Here is a 7,387-nt window from a genome sequence, read left to right on the forward strand (position 1 = left end):
AGCATACACATCACCTCTTTTGGGGAGCTGTTCTTGAGAAGGCAGTACAGTGGCAAATTGTATAGACTATAGTTTCTAATGGCGATATCTGACTGGATTTTCATGGAAAGTTCTCTTGCTTAGGACAGATTAATGAACTTTGATGTGCTTTATTTCCCTATTTGAAAACAAAGATACTAATACTATGTATTTGTTGAGTTGTTGAGATTATTTCAATAAGATTATATATGTGAAATATCTGGCACACGGTGAATTCTTTATAAATGACACCATTATTATCAATTCTAAGATGCATTTAAAAATATTTTAATCTTGTAATCGATGTATATTTAAAGTATTGTTTACATCACTTCCAGACAGGTATTATTAAATTAAAAGTGCACTTTTATTGTTGATGGCATCTTCAAATTAAAATATCTTGGTGACTGCCTTTCTTGTGCTCTTAGCATTTATACATACCTGTTTTAGGATTTCGTGTTTTATTTATGTAGCTGTTATTTTGTCTCATCCATTTCCTCTTTTTGTCTTGTGAACTTTTCAAGGTCAAGGATCTCCTTTGTATTTGCAATGTGTAAACATATCACCTGGCACACAGTAGACTATCAATAGATGTTGATTGGAAGAGTTTCCTTATTTTTCTTTCTGCTAATATAGTGTTAATTCGACATCTTTTTACACTTCAAAGTAGAGTCATTAGATTTGCATTCTGGTGTTTCTCAAACCCACATTGATTCTTTTGGTAGTTTAGCATGGTTAATATTTAAGTTATAAAATAATTCCTGATCTTAGAAGTTAAATACAAATGAAAGTTCTGCTTTTATTTTTCAAGAACGCTTACTGAAGATGACCTTAGAGGAAAGACGCAAAGAATACCTAAGGGACTACGTTCCCCTGAACACTATTCTATCGTGGAAGGAGGAAGTGAAGGGCAAGAGCCAAAATGATGGTAAGTTTCTCAGAATATTTTTCAGGTAGATACTGTTGCCATTTTTTTTTTATGACTTCTGCAGGACAGTTTTTGGCAAAAATGAATAATAGGAATTCAATAAAGAGACGACAGGTTTGCTATTTTAAATCATTGTCAGTTGTCATTTAATTACTTTTAGCAATCTATTATATATTATTTAAAGTTAGAAAATTATTATTTTTAAAATTTTTTAAAGTTCTAACCCTAACCTTAACCCTAACCATTCTAAAATATACCACAATTATATTATGGTACTTTTTTATGGGTACTTTTAAAAAATTACATTGCAGTAGTTTTTGGAGCAAATGATATTAGAGATTATGGTGTGACTCTTTGAGTTTGTTTTGATTAGGTTTACTTATATTGGATTTCTTCAGTTGTATTTTAAGGATTGGATATGTTTCAAAGACAGTGTATCAAAAAGAATAGAGAAAAACCAAATAACACTTCACATAATTTTAGAGAAGAGTATACAGGGTGTCCCTAAAAAATGTATATACACTTTAATAGCTGATAGCTCAATTTTGAAAATGAAATGCATTTTTATAAACATTGCCTTTATAATTACTCAAAGTGTGTTTATACATTTTTGGGGGTCTGGTATTATATCTACATATAAAGTATTATATGACAAATTTACTCTTTATCAAACTTGTTATGATTTAGAGTATAGATTGTTTGAGGGGAAAATATATGTATTAGAATATAAATGAAATTTTACTATTACAAAGGTTCATGGAAGAAAATTCTAAAAGCAACATAGTAAATTTAATGTATGTTTAATATGTTTATTTCTGAATTAACATTTATTGGTGTTTATGGTCTGGATGTCAAGTTTAAAAGAAATAGGGTGCTTTTTAGGATATGTACAGTTGAGAAACAAAGGTAACTTTAAAAAAGGAAATTGGAGCATGCTGATTTCACAGATTGTGGTCTTTGATGGAACTATACAGGATATTATGGCCCAAAATAAGAGGACTAGCATGGAGTTCCTATGGACAAAATCTGTGGGAAGTAGCAGTCAAATTAAGATTTAGAACCTGTGAAGAAAACACATTGACCTGAGAGTTTGGGGTTTTAGACAGAATTTTGTTTTTCTAGGAAGGCAAATCATGTGGGTTCTTTTAGACCTTTCTCTGCCTGGAAAAGTGTGCCCTTGGCAAGTGGGTAGTGTGTTTACCCCTAGTTCTAGTGGGGGTCATTAGCTGATTGGGATGTACAGATCTGACCTCCTTGCACAGTGTCTTAAGTAAATGCAAGTTATTTTAATAATAGTCTAATCAAGACATCATTGAAAGAGTAGGTAGTGCTGTGTAATGTAAAGAATACAGAGCTAGATATCAAAAGGACAGAATTCTGGGCCTTCTCTGACCTAGGGCTATGTGCCCCTTACTCTTTGGGTCTCAATTATTTCTTTTGTTTATATGAAGCTGGTATTGAATACTTCAGCTTTACTTTTTATACTAATAAACCTCTCTTTTTCCCGTGCTTCCTTCATCTGGTTTTCTTTCTTGGTCACAGTTTTAGCTGGTCAGTTTTCTAAGGATGCAATACATGATGTTCTTTTAAAAATGTTTTTGACTCCTGAGATAGAGTTAGATTCCTGTTGCTGCCACAATTGACAAAGCAGTAATGAAACCCAGGCCGCATTGCCCAAGGTTGGGTTAGCTCACCTCTGCATAGAGGTTTGGCCTTTATGTTGGCTGCTTCTACTTGAACATTCAGTATGTAACAGTGTAGGATTGAACTGGGTTATTAAGAAGTCAGTGTTAGATGTTTTTAGAGACACTACACACCAAAATGTGTCCCCCAAATCAGATAAGATACATTAACCTCTGACATTGTTATTCCCTAACAAGATCCGGTGTATTTATTTAATCCTATTTCCCAGTATGAGTGTTATAAGTGATTTACAACTGCTCTATGTATTTCAGTTTTTTCCTTCATGCTTTTCGAAAATGACAGGCCTTCATGGGGAACTAGGTGATATGATCAAAATTGTATTTCTATTAAACAGTGCTTTATTCCCTTCATTAAATGTTACTTGTTCCTCTCTGTTGTGATGTAGAACTTGGTGACTGCCCCCTTCTTTTTTCATGAAAGAGAATGGCTCATTCTACATGTAATATCTGTTAATTTCTTTGTATAATATATATGTTTTCTAAGTACTTCCTTCTAGTGTTATGTATCTAGTCTTAGATAACTAAAATATTGGTCAAAAGAATTTTAGTATTTTTACAGTTTGAAAGATCTTTGAAAAATATAAATTCCAAAAATCAAAGGGCAATTATAAATATAGTTATATTTTTATATTCTATTTTGAAACGTTTAAGCTTGTGAACTAACTGCTTATAAATGTATATGTGTAGATATTGATATTTGTAGCTTTATTTTTTAAATATGAGATTTCAAACTAAGTTTTAAAAGAAGATAATTTATAATTCTTTGTCACACAGTTTCTTTTAAATTTAGTTTATTATTATCTCTGCCTTTATAGAAGTTCATTTGGTCTTGATATCCATAATTACATGGAAACTTCTTAAGCTATTGTTTAAAAAAATTTTTTTTTACTTTGCTCAGTTTTCTTTTATTTAATTAAATGTTTATTGTTATATTGTAGTAGAAAGTTTAAAAAGGAGTGGAGAGACTGAATATGTTACTCATATTTTGATTTTAATCTGTCCTAATAAAAGGAAGCCAAAAATTGCCAAACAATATAAAATCAATGTTTGTGTAGAAAGAAAAAAGCAAGTAGATAATACAGGGTGGGGCAAAAGTATGGAAAATAATCCTATATAATAAAACCCTAATATGCAAATGGACTGAATGATGGAACGATTGTTCGCTATGACGTGCACTGACCACCAGGGTCAGATGCTTAACGTAGGAGCTGCCTCCTGGTGGCCAGTGCACTCCCACAGGGGGAGTGCCGCTCAGCCAGAAGCCGGGCTCACGGCTGGCAAGTGCCTCTGCTGCAGGCGGCCAGTAAAGAGTGAGGTGTCCCAGACTGCAAGAGCCCTGGACTGTGACATTGCAGATTAGTAGTTTTATAGCTAGCTTTACTCAGTGGCAGGTAAGTTTCTATTGAACGAGTACAAAAATGGTTTGACATAAATGTTAAAGGCAAGCTTTAAAATTAAATACCCATTGCATTTTGAAGTTACTTATTACATGTTCTTACAAGCTAATATCTTTTTAAAGTATGATAAATTGTAAAACACTGTGTAATATGAAGCGAGAATTCTCATGATCTGTCCGCAATGTGTTAATAAATAATAATACAAGAATAAACTGTGTTTCTCCTACTGACAACTGTAAACCTACTTTTACCGCAATGTATTTTCACATTGACATACTACTTTGGTAATCTTGGAAAGCTATGGATCAGAAGTGGTAAGTAATGGGAGATGATACCAAAACCAAAACAGAAATCCATTTGTTTATTATTCATGTTCATATTTATCAATACTATTAGTAAATCTCTTGAATTATATGCTTCTAGTTACTTCTTCCTCTGTATTAGCAATTATGTAATAATTCTCTTTTACTTCTCAGTTGCTTTGTTGTAGGGAATTTAAAAATGCTCATCTCTCCTATTATATTGTCTCTAGCATTTGGAATAGTGCTTCATGCATAGATAGGCTCAATCAGTATGTTATATAAGAATATCTCAAAGGTTAACAGTCTACAAAGGGCAGTTCTTTTTTTTCAAACTTTAAAATGAGCATTTAAGAACATACAAAAATAGAGAGTATAATGAAGCTTTATGCACCCATTACTCAATTTCAACAGTTAATATGTGGCTAATTTTATTTCAGCTATACCAAAGCTCTCTGTACCTTTCTCCAGACTATTTTGAAACAAATCCTATACATCATATCACTTTTATCTATAAACATATCTATGTATGCATATGTATATATTTCTAAAAGATAGGGATGCATTTTTATTGTTTTAATATAACCACAATACTATCATAACATCTAAAAATTAATAATTCTTTAATATAATAAAATATATAATTAGTATTCATATTTTCCTGTATCATAAAGGGTTTTGCTTTCTTTGTATAGTTGGTTTGCTTGCTTGAGTCAAGATCTAAACAAGGTCCACATATTCTCTTAATTTATATATTTCCTAAGTCTCCTTTAGTCTACAATTTCTTTTTTCTCTGTCCTTTCCCTGCTTTGTAATTTATTTAATGAATAAAGTAGGTTGTTTGTCTTATAGAATTTTTTACACTTTGCATTTTGCTGACTGCATCTTTGTGTTGTCATTTAACATGTTCCTCTTTCCCCTGTATTTCTTATGAGCGGTAAATACAGAGGCTTATCAGACTTGAGTTTAATTATTTGAAATAATACTTTATAGGTTGTTGTACTTTCTGTCTTGTAATATTAGAAGGCACATAATGTCTGGTTCTCTCTCTCTGTGGTGATAAAACTGGTCACTAGTTGAAGTATTATCAGGCTAATTCATCCATTGTAAAGCTCCCTATCAACTTTTCACCTAAATTACTTTAGTAGCCATTAATGATCATTATTTTTAGGGGTTATAAAATAATGTTATTTTAATATTATCATTCATTTTTCATTTATTAGTTGAACTTATATAAAGAAATTGTTTTGAATCGAGTTTTTTGTTTTCATGCATCACAGTTTATACAAAAAAGGAAGAATAAATGCTAGATTTCTTCTTTCTTACCAGTTTGCAGGTTGAGTTGGTTCTTTGAAATTTAAAATGACTAAACAGGAAAATGGTATTTAAAACAGGATGGGCCGAAACCAGTTTGGCTCAGTGGATAGAGCATCAGCCTGCGGACTGAAGGGTCCCAGGTTTGATTCCGGTCAAGGGCATGTACCTGGGTTGCGGGCATATCCCCAGTGGGAGATGTGCAGGAGGCAGCTAATCGATGTTTCTGACTCTATCTCCCTTCCTCTCTGTAAAAAAATCAATAAAATATATTAAAAAAAAAAAAAGAACTAGAGAGACAAACCATGGTAGACAGAATAATGACCGCTCGTAGATGTCTACGTCCTCATCACCCAACCCTGTAAATATGTTACCTCATACGTCAAAAGCACCATGACAGATGTGGTCATGTTCAGGATCTTGAGATGGAGAGATTACACCGGGTTGTCCGGGGGAAGCCCATGTAATGATGAGGATCTTTAAGAGAAAGAGTCAGAGGAGAGAGACATGGGAAGAGGCTGCCTGCTGGCTTTGACGGTAAAAACCTCCCACAGGGGGAGTCCTGCTCAGCCAGAAGCCGGGCTCACGGCTGGCAAGTGCCTCTGCTGCAGGCGGCCAGTAAAGAGTGAGGTGTCCCAGACTGCAAGAGCCCTGGACTGTGAGAGGGCTGTCTGACTGCCGGCTTAGGCCCGATCCCCGCAGGATCGGGCCTAAGCCTGCTGGCGGACATCTCCCAAGGGGTTCTGGACTGCCAGAGGGTGCAGGCTGGGCTGAGAGGACCCCCCCCCACACACACACACACACACGAATTTCGTGCACCAGGCCTCTAGTGTGAATATACTTAACACCTCTGAACTGTGTGATTAAATATGGGTAAGACAGTAACTTATTTTTCCCCCACAATGAAAATAGTTTAGTTTTGTTGCTAGCTTCAACAATTCTTATATTAAGAACCTGGTATATTAACAACAAAAATAATGTCAGCAATAGATTATGAAATGCTAAATTCAAAAAAAATTTAGTTAAAAAAAATCCATAAATCTATAGTGTTACCATCCCCTGAAAAGGGGGTGGGAAAAGGGAGTGGGCAGAAGGAGGGGAAGGGAGAAACTTTTTGTTCAAGTGAATGCCATCTAAAAAGGACAGAAGAATGATGGAATAGCTAATCAATGTTTTGCCTTTGGAATAACTGATTACAGCATGAATCATTAAAAATCACTAGAAGCAGCTGGAAAACAGGCTATTCACTGACTTTCACTCCCACAGAGTACTTAACCAGAATGGGAAAAAGATACCTATGCAGTAGAAAAATGTATTAGATACCCAATATGCATGCAGAATTCTAAAAAGTCTCCCTAAATTATCCTATCCTGATACCCCAACTGTGAATATGATGAGATATTATGCCCATGATTGTATTACATTACATGGTAAATTGATTTTACAGACATAATGAAGGTTATGAATCAGCTGAATTTGAGTCAGTCAAAAAGGAGATTATCTGTGTGAACCCTTTCCAAGCAGAGCTTTCTCTGGCTAGTGTTAGAGTGGAAATCAGAGAGATTTTTTTTGTTAACATTTTTCAATTTAATTTCTAATACAATAAATATAAATGATATAATTCACAAAAATAAAAGCTCTTGGAGGCCCTCCATTATTGTTAAGTGTGTAAAGGAATTCTGAACACAAACCTTTGTGAACCACTGGTCCAAAACATGAAGAAATTAC

At 34.0% G+C, this 7,387-nt stretch overlaps 1 long non-coding RNA gene across 1 annotated transcript in view; it reads left to right on the plus strand.

Annotated features, from left to right (window-relative positions):
- The first annotated feature begins 832 nt into the window (after positions 1 to 832).
- Positions 833 to 7,387, plus strand: part of LOC107182181 — a 34,152-nt gene continuing 27,597 nt past the window's right edge. Inside the window, exon 1 of the long non-coding RNA XR_001512905.1 lies at positions 833 to 946. This is a non-coding gene — a long non-coding RNA (uncharacterized LOC107182181). The remainder of the gene's footprint in view (positions 947 to 7,387) is intronic.

This window comes from Myotis davidii, unplaced genomic scaffold, assembly GCF_000327345.1.
Source record: "Myotis davidii unplaced genomic scaffold, ASM32734v1 scaffold32, whole genome shotgun sequence".
Taxonomy (NCBI): Eukaryota; Metazoa; Chordata; class Mammalia; order Chiroptera; family Vespertilionidae; genus Myotis; species Myotis davidii.